This window comes from Gopherus flavomarginatus, chromosome 2, assembly GCF_025201925.1.
Source record: "Gopherus flavomarginatus isolate rGopFla2 chromosome 2, rGopFla2.mat.asm, whole genome shotgun sequence".
Lineage (NCBI taxonomy): Eukaryota > Metazoa > Chordata > Testudines > Testudinidae > Gopherus > Gopherus flavomarginatus.
The window spans coordinates 42,845,087-42,855,517 of record NC_066618.1 but is presented as its reverse complement, the minus strand read 5'-3'; positions in this window follow the sequence as shown (position 1 = coordinate 42,855,517).

Here is a 10,431-nt window from a genome sequence, read left to right as displayed (position 1 = left end):
ATTTGGCAACATTTAAATGCTTTGTCATATTTTGATTGTTTTGCAGCACTAGAACATCTTGATTTTTTACAGAACAGCTTGTAGATAAACATTATGATTAATTTCATTTGGTTTGCTGAAACAGAGAAGCTCCATTCCTATTGGCACCATGCATTATTGACCAGTGTCTACACCCCACAATTCCACAAGCACTGTACAAGTTGCAAGCCATATCAGACCACTGGGCCTTCCTTTTCCCTGCCCTCTTTGTCCAGTGAGAGTCCTGTGTTGGCCCAAAAGTCCTTTGTACCCTTGCCTTCCTTTCCAGGGACCCCTAGAGAGACTTTTTTTTTTTTTTTTTTTTTTTTTTTTTGGTGTTTGAGAGCCCACACATTAGCAATTGGCCATTCTGAAAAAGACCAGAGGCTAAGTTTAACTGTGCTTTTCTCTCTGGTTAAATAGGTACAAGGAGAGGAAAAGAAAAAGGCATGGAACTAATCCGTAGAATTCAATACGTTTATGATCAATCAGATGCATATTGTAATCAATACAGCTGCTCTGTGCTATAATACGCCAGACCTGGTAAGGTGCACCATGACTGAGAGGCCAGCACTGAAAACCCAACAGTCTCTAGCTCTGAATAAGATGCTACATTCATCTATATGGCTAAAGTGACGGGGCTGATGGAAACACCGTAGTTACTGTGGCTTAGCCATTAGGTACCATAAATCCTGTGGCCTAGCCATTATATTTCAAGGTACGACATAGTGATTCCTAGCTTGGGCTCTGAGGGCAGTCCAACCGCTGGTTAAGGCTCTCTAGGCCTAGCACCGAGGGTGCCCTCTCCAGTCCATTCCTCTAGGACAGGCAATTAGCCTATGCCCCCTGCTGGGCCAGCTAGCCTGTGCTGAAAGGCTCAAACTCAGACGAGAGAGTTTTGTGTGTGGATGGAAGTTAGGAGAAACACCGGGGTAAGAGTCTGAACTCCCTCTGCAGTGAAGACATGCTTCCAGCACCTGCTTCCCTGCTCAGCATCTTGCTTGCCACGCGGCTCCACAGACCATCCTATTCTGCTGCTGCCTTCCCTGGGAGGGACGTCACTACCTGGGTCCTGACTTTTCAAAGAGCTTCTTTCTGTCTTGGCCAGGAGAAGGGGCTGGATCTGCTCTCTCTCACCCTGGAGGATAATGGGTCAGCAGGGTGGGGGTTGAAAACACACATCAGTGCCCTAGTTGTGCCCTGGGTGATCGCTACCTCCCACCACTCCACGCAGTTGTAATGAGGTTGAGTAGTGCCTGTATAAGAGAAATTAAACTACTAATTATTCCTCAAAAAAGGTTTTTAATGACTTTCAGCAATAAAGGCAACACATACAAAATAAGAAAAGCAAGATTAAAGATCAGCGCTGAACGAGGATTAATATAAAAGGCAAGTTATACTGAAGGCAAGCACAAGTACATGTCATGTTATTATTCATTAGTTACTTACTGCTATTCTTAATACTATTGTATCGATACAAACTTGAGATCAAATTATCTCGAGCAACCAGACTTGTTTATGCCATAATCTTACCCTGCATTCGTCCAAAAATACGTTACCCTTCAGTTGGCCATTTTCTGCACTGGCCAGGTGCAGACAGTTGAGAGGTGCACATCCCTTCCGTTCAGGGGGTGTGGGTCAGGTTTCCCTTATGACTGAAACACGCACACAGTCCCGTGCCTTTGTCCTTTTCATCTAATCTGTCAGCTTTGTTTTAAAACAGACCAACCAATTAGGGTGAGCCAAATTGTCAGCGTGGTTAGTGTAGTCGCTTTGACTGCATAAGTTATGCTTACTTATCGCCTTATAGCCAATTGTTTTAAATGTGGTTAATGTGGGTTTTACCAGTTATGCCTGGGGAGATAGGAGTCAGCATAGAATCTATTATCTGGTTGCAGCGCATTTTGACCACAAATTTTAGCTTACTTCTGCAAGGCTTGCCCTTTTCACCTTTGCAAGGTTTTCCCTTTAGAGCTTCCGGAAGTTAGAGGCCTAACATTGACAATATCTTTGTTCATTTCAAGCTTAGCAATACTTTTGTTCAGAGATTAATCACAAGCTGCATGAGAAAATTAAGCTAAAATTAAAACACTAAATAGCAAAACAGAAGGCTTTTAACTCTCACAGAGAGTACACAGATTTAACTTTATTTATTTTGATTTTTTGGGTGCCCATTCCGAGTTCTAAGGCCCTCTCAAAATTAGAAACACACGATTAGAAAAGTGAGAATTTAACAGTAGAGTGCTTGGATTTATCAAATGTTTAATTACAAACAGACTCTCCAACAACAAATACTCTCCAACCACATCAACTCTATTATAAGACTCCACCTGAAATCCCTGGCCCTTCCACCTAGTTATTACTATTACAGATGCTAGTAAGAAGGTCCAAATGGAAAGAAAAGGGCCACTCTCTTTTAACCAGACGAAACTGACAAAATAACACTTTCACGACAGTTGTCACTGGATCCTCCAGATTAGGCCTAGGGCTCATGAAACTTCAAAATTGTGAACTTGAGTCATACATGGGAGACTCGACCTGGATGCTCTACTCTACTTAGTGCATCTGATTGCACAACATTCCTGGGGGCTCATCTGGATTAAACTGTAGCCAGTTCAACTACATCCATTCTCCAGCTTCCAAGAGGAACTGAGCAAAGGTTAGTCATTTTGCTGTATCTTCTGGGTCAGGTGTGATGCAAATCCAGAGCTGGGAATCAGCAGCATTCACTGCGCCCCCATGCTTCCTCACTAACTCCGCTGCAGGCTTCATACCCACACTATACAAAAAGAGTGGGCAAATCAATGCTTGCACTACCCCATGTAGGAGAGCCCTGGGGGCAGAAGAGTAATTGCCCCCCCCTCCTTATGACCACCCAGAAAGGCATGAACAGATTCCCATGAAAGTATCTCCATCCACCCCAGCTAGTTACCACCACAAACCCTCAAGGACTATTATTCTATATTTGTCTAACATTAGGCTTAGAGGCCCCAGTCAGGACCGGAGTCCCATTACATTGGAAGCTGTACAAAAATATAGCAGAAGACAGTTCCTGTCCTGAAGTGTCCGACCATCTAAAAATGACAAATGGAAGGGGGCAGAGACGGTCATCATGCATCTTATTATCACAGGGGCTTGGGGTTGATGTTTTAAACCAACCACATTAAATTCCCTCCCTTCACAATTCACCACCCTCATCTTCCTCCCCAGCAATTCCCAGCCTCTGTTCCAGTGTCCATGAGTCCTTCCCTGCTGACATAAAACCCGTCTCCACACAAAGGAGCCATTCACTCATAAGCTAAATCCATGAAACAGGCAGGTAGATGATGACACAGTCAGCTAGTTTTGTGCATGGGTCCCAGGGGGAGTGAACTGGAACACTGAGGTCCTACAGTACGTACAGCAGAACAGAGCCTCTGCTCACGGTGGAAGCTGAGCTCTGGTTTCCAAAGGCTTTCATATACTATTTTTAGCACTTCCTACAGCAATTGGTGCTGCATGGCTGCCTCTGAATTATATGGTGTTTTAATTGGAGGAACTGATGTGCAAGGAAGGCAAGGGGACAGGAAATCCCCCAGAATCCCTGAGGACATACTTGTCAAGTCTTTGGGTGACAGGCTTGCTCCATGTGAACTCTGTCTCCAAACACTTTTGTGCCAGCAGTAAATGGAATTAAAAGAATTTCAGGTCTTAACAACTGCTGTATTTATGTTCCTTGCTGTTCTAATTGTATCATTACACCCACTACTGGCAGGGGCTGAATATTGCCTTTTAACATCTCTGGTTGTTCTTCCCAATGACACAGAATATTTAGACCCTCTGACAACTGAGCTTTCATCCTATATATTATTTGTAAAGTACCTGAATTTAAATCACCATTTTGATTTTTATGTCTTGTCTCAGAACCAAGTAGTACTGAATTCCTCATCCGTAGGCTACATAATAAGCAGTTAGATACCAGAAATGAAGCAGAAACATAAGTACAGCTTAGGATGGCCAGGTATGGGAAGGCTAAAGACAGAAATGAGTTGCATCATCTCGCAGGGTACTGCTGCACCCACTCTTTGACAGACTTTTACAAATCCTAGTTGTCTGTGCATAGGCACTGAGGAGTCAGGAGACCTACATTCTATTCCCAACCCTTGTGCTGACTTGCTGCGCGATCTTGAGTCAGAAATGTTCAAATTTGTTACTGACTGCGAGGCATCTGAATTAATGTATAAACAAGGCAGTGGGAGCTGTGGGGCTCAGACCACTGAAAACCAGCCCACCTTTACTTTGGTGCCTAAATATGGATTTAGATGCCTAAGTTTAGGCAACCAAGTTTAAACATTTTGGCCTTAACCTTTCTGAGGAATCTCACTTTCCTCATCTATAACGTAGGGAAAATAACACTGACTTTTGCAAAACACTTTTTATGGAGGGGAAAAGTGCTAAGTATTATTCTTACAGGTGTTATTTTTACAATTTCACTCTGGTGTTATCTATGCAGCACAGTATGTGTTGTATGACCAAGTGGTTTTGTTTTCTCATTCAAATGCCCTGATCATTACAAACTGATGCTTGATAGACAATACTCTGGACTACAGGTACAGCTTCAGAATCTAAGATGAGGTGGGCAAACTTTTTGGCCCGAGGGCCACATCAGGGAATAGAAAGTGTATGGCAGGCCATGAATGCTCACAAAATTGGGGTTGGGGTGTGGGATGGGGTGAGGGGTCTGGTTGGGGGGGTGCAGGCTCTGGGATGGGGCTGAGGATGAGAGGTTTGGGCTACAGGAGGGTGCTCCACGCTGGGATCGAGGGGTCTGGAGAGCAGGAGAGGGATCAGGGCTGGGGCAAGGGGGTGGGGAGCAGGGAGAAGCTCAGAGGTGCAGGCTCTGAGCGGCACTTACTTCAAGCAGCTCCCAGAAGCAGTGGCATATCCCGTCTCCAGCTCCTTTGCAGAGGTGCGGCCAGGCAGCTCTGTGCACTGCCCCGTCTGCAGGCACTGCCCCTGCAGCTCCCATTGGAGCACAGGATGGGGCTATTGGAGCGTGTAGGAGTAAGAGCGGGGCCATGCCACAGCTTCCAGGAGCGACATGGTGCAGCTTCCGACCCAGAGCCCTGGTGGGAGCACTGGAGCAGGGCCTGCTCCCCAGCAGGAGCTCGCAGGATGGCTTAAAATGGCTGGTGGGCCAGATCCGGCCTGTGGGCTGTAGTTTGTCCACCCCTGATCTAAGGGATAGGGCTAATGGAGAAATAACCCTATTCATTTAGCTATGAATGTAGCATTTATAATTTTAAAAATTCACTCTCCCCTGTACGCTATTGCCCATCCTCATTACAGCATGGATCAAACACGTCTTAGTGCATGGCATTCTGTTTAAAGTTGCCACGGGTATCAAGTTGCTCAGTATCATTACTGGGATGAGAAGTAGTTGAGAGAATATTCATTTTGTTCCCATTCATCTTTTTAGCTGCTATTTGGTAATGAACCACTTTTTCCCCAAAGTTCGGGGCTACTGTGAGTAGTAGTAAGTGCAGGTGTCAAACTATAATTTATCTGCTGGAGACTCATGGGGCTCAATGTTGTTGACTTTCTAGAGATGTTTGCAAACTGTATGTTTTGAGTATGTGCTGCAGGCGATCAGAAGAGAATATGGGTTGTCTGAGGTGCTGCATGTGATGCTGCTTGTTCTATAATCTGTACAGGGAATGAATACGCATTATTAGATCCTATTTCTGTTTGCAGGCAAGCATGAGAGTTGGGGGTTCCTGGGACACCACACGAAGGGCCTGATCCAAAGTCCATTGAGGTTATCAGAAAACTTCCCTTGACTTCAAGGGGCTTTTAATTAGGTCAAAAGTGCTCAATATTTGTAATATATTTGGTCCTCATTAGTCCACGTGCTTGGGGCTCCTGGGTTTTCCTAGGCACAGGCCTCCCACATGTTAACACAATGTGTTTGTGTCCTTGGTCACCCTTCCACCCCACCTGCTACCTTCTACTGCAGGGAGATTTCTCAACCTTTTTTTGTACCATGACACCACTTTGTTCACACACAACTTCTTCTTCCTAGATGCCTCATAAATCCTTTCTCCCACCCCTTCCATTCCTGTGGTGTTGCACTGAAGGAGGGGCTATTGGAGCTGGCACAATGGTGTTTGGGTGGTTCTGGCCTCTGAGGGTGGCTGGGGGCAAGTGACTGGGCAAATCTGCTTCAATGGACAAATTGGAGGCAGGGAGTGGGACCCAGCTCTTGAAACTCCATGAACACTGGCAACCCAGTTAGGGAACTGCTCTAATGAGCAGAACCCTCTGCTACCAAACAGCCCGTGACTGTCAAAAGTAAGAAACCCAAAATCTACAGCCCAAAATCATGCAGATGGGAGTGGGAAACTGCAGGCTGAGACTCCTTGAAAAAAATCCAATCACAGCTGCTTAATAGACCTAACGTGCCACAGCACAAAAGCTATAGGGTGCATGTCATCCAAAACATGTGATGCCAGCCACGGACATGAGTTGCCCAAACCCTGAAGATCTTAGCCTGACCCACGCAGAGCCTTTGGTTTTACACAGTTCCCAGGACTGTCTCCCCACCAGCACAGGTAGCTCAGCCTTTGGTCTTCCAGAAGCAGCTGCATCCATGTCCCCTCTCTGGCATGGGTGACAAATAGAATCATTATTATCATTGGCCTGGACCAATGGGGTGGCAGAAAATCTTGAACTAAGCACAGATTGGCAGTATTTGTTGAGTGCAAACGGTGCACTCAGCTCTGATCAAGGCATAGGGGGAAAAACACTCTGAAGTAACAGGGGAGTGGGAGAGAGGAATCCCGAGCAACTCCACCACTGCTTCTTAAGCATGAAGGAGCTCAGCTCTGAATGGGAGTCTTGCCCTTCTGCACAGAGATGCAGGCTACTGGGAGAGACTCCTGGCAGCGGTGGTGGGGGGCAGTAAGGAGGGGATCTCTTGGGAAATAATAAGGCTGGGGAGAGTGGGAGCTCTGCCTCTGCTTTCAGCAGGGGTGGGTGAGCTTCCCTCCCAGCGGCTTCCTCTGCATCTCTCCTGCATTCAGCAGCTAAAATGGCTCAGAATGTGACTATTCAATCACATGGGTGACTGTTGGCTGGGCAGATAAGCGCAGTCTTGTGATCTTTGTGTCTCTTGATCTAAAAATATTGTAAAAAAAAGTGTTCTTGAGCATCAGTATAAATATTGAAAGCCCTGGATATTTCCTGATACCAGGGAAATTGTTCTTCTCTGTAATTTACTTACTGATACAAGGGAACTGCGTAGTTAGAGCAGATCCTACACAAACGGGCATGTAGAAGAAAGAGGCAGTGTTCAGCATTTTGAAAGTTACTGTTTTCATCTATAGCATTCAACAGGCATCAAAGATATTTATAAATCATTTTGCTCCACAGTCAGCTCTTCTTAGGATCCAGAGTAAAAAAATCTGAAATGGGGGAAAAAATCCAACTTTGGGGATATTATAATAGTTTAGTCTCAGAACATCTGCTAATCCCAGTAAAAAAGTGAATACACAGCACAAATCCTATACGGCTGTGATAAATGAAGGGGAGGGGTAGCTTCCTTTTATGGAAACCCAGCTAGATATAAAATCCCTCGTGGTAGCTGTTCTCTACTTGCTTTACCTATAAAGGGTTAAAAAGTCTGACTGCATGCGTAGATAAAAGAAAGCAAGTGGGCACCTGGCCAAAAGAGCCAGTGGGAAGGCTAGAATTTTTTAAAATTGAAACAAGACTCCCCTTTTGTCTGTGTGGTGTCGTTCTCCTAGAGAGGCGACCCAGAGCAGCAATGCTGTAAGAAGCTTTAAGGCAGGTATGAAAAATCATTAAATCAAACCTATAACCTACTCATTTGGAACCCCAGATATGTAAGTAGATCAGGAAATGTTTAGGAAGACGCGATTAGGTTGATCTCTTATTTCTTTATGGCTTGCGGACTTCTCTGTGCTAACCCCAAATGCTTTTGTTTTGCTTGTAACCATTACATTGGATGTCAAGAAAACCACTCTTGATGCTTAATTATTATATTTGCTCTTTTTAAATCTAGCAATAGCCTAAGTTCCAGATGTATTGTCTTTCTTTCGTTTTTAATAAAATTTACCTTTTTTAAGAACAGGATTGGATTTTTGTGTTCTAAGAGGTTTGTGCACATGTTGTTTAATTAGCTGATGGCAACAGCTGATTTTCTTTGTGTTCTTTCTCAGCTCTCCCACGGGGAGGAGGTTGGGGGGACTTGAGGGTACCCCACAGGAAGGAATTCCCAGGTGCTCCATCCTGGGCTTTCAAAGGGGGGATTTTTGCACTTGGGTGGTGGCAGCATCGACCCATCCAAGGAGTTGAATAACAGCCTGGAGTGGCCAGTATTAATTTTTAGAATCCTTGCGAGCCCCCACCTTCTGCACTTGAAGTGCCAGAGTGGGGAATCAGCCTTCACAACAGCTATGTCTACTACTACTAGTGAAGACCTGCCAAATCGACCGCAGATTGCTCTCTAGTCAACCCTGGTACTCCACCCTGAATGAGAAGAGTAAGGTAAGTCAGCGGGAGAGCGCCTCCCCTCGACACAGTGCACTGTAGACACTGCAGTAAGTCAATCTAAGCTACGTTATTCACACAGCTGGAGTAGCGTAATTTAAGTCAACTTACTGCGGTGGAGTAGACATAGCCTCAGTTAGAAACATAGCACATGCAAGAAGAAATAGGAGGGGAACACAGCAATCTGACAGTGCCCATCCTATGCCATAATCCCAGGAATTGTTAATATTTACAAAATTAACAATGGATTTCACTGGTGACACTCTCACTGCCTCGGGCTGCCATGAGAATAGTTAAAATTGCCCCCTACTCCAAACCAGCAGAATCATTATCCATCTCTTAAATGTCCCCATGCTCAATGCCAGTAGAAATATGATCTCCTCTTTTGCCCTTCAAACCTGCCTCTCTGTGAAGCAAGCAGCAAACCCTTTGACAATGTGGAACACCCAGGTTCTGTTGTGCATTATGCTATAATCACTATTCCCCCCTCTCTAAAACTTGTTTGTAAGGATGATTCCTCCCTATGTAAATTAAATAGACAAATTCTGTAATGTAGTTTGGGGAAATGGGGTGGCAGGGATAACTTTGAAGGGGTCCCTACCCAGGTCTCTCGGGGACTGATGGGTTTAAGGGGAGGATGAGGGTTCCTTGGGGCACCAGGAGTAAGGGTATTGGAAGAAAGAGGGGCAGTCCCAGCCCACGCTGTCCCCTAAGAATTAATTCCATTTCCCAGCCATACCTCTGTGTAGGGCTCCCTAGCCACCTCCCACGAGGAGGTCATTGCTCATGTTGCTACTCTAGGCTCTGCTCTTCTCCCTGCCTCTCCTCTGAGGAGCAGGAAGGGAGCCCTGCCTTCCGAGAACCAACCGTTTTCATGCAGCCTCCCAGCCTGTGAGGAGCCCAGTTGCTCAGGGTCGGCTCCACTTCCTGGCTTTCCTCCCTTGGGAGAACAATAGAGATGTCTGGCCTCCTTATGCTGCTGTTCCCTGAAAACTCCTGTAGGTCACAGCACTTGCTCTTCCAGCTGTCCAGTGACTCTGTTCCTTGCAAGGGAGCAGCAGGGATCCAGGTCTCAGGCTCTTTTTCCTGCCTCCATCAGCCAGCTACCGCTACACCCTGACTCAGGTGGCAGCCACCTGGTGTGGTACACACTGTGTCAGGGGGCTTGAAGAAGGTGTACGTGGAGGGTGTACAATGCAATACAACCTGGAGTGCTCCAAGAGGGGTAGGGCCAGCAGTGCCTTTGTTTAAGCCCAGTGTTGTAGTGGTTAAAAAAAGAAAAGAAGTGGGCAAACTTGCCTAAACTAAACTCCATGTTCCCCACCTGAGAAGTGGGTAAATTCTGTTAACCCTCAACTACTTCACTACGTAAGCCACGGACTAATTTGCAGTTTTTGCAAAATGCTTGTGTTGTTGGTGTGACTTGCCAGCTGCAAGATTGGCAGCTAATTGAGGAACAAATGCTACAGCTACATTTCCTTAATATGCAAGACCTGGGAAAAACCAAAATAAAAACTCTTGTGCTTCCAATAAGTATAAGGACAACCATATGTTCAAAACAAAAAAAAATTGGGACACTTTGATAGGGTCACAAAATACTGATATAAGAAACAAGAGCACACATTTAAAAAGAGGACTGACAACAGCAACAAGTGTACAATAACCAACTGCACACATACAAAATGGGAAATGACTGCCTAGTAAGGAGTACTGCAGAACAGAATCTGGGGGCTACAGTGGATAACAAACTAAAGAGAGGTCAACAATCTGATACTGTTGCAAAAAAAAAAAAAAAAAAAAAAGCTAACATCATTGTGGGATATATTAGCAGGAGCGTTGGAAGCAAGATACAAAAAATAATTC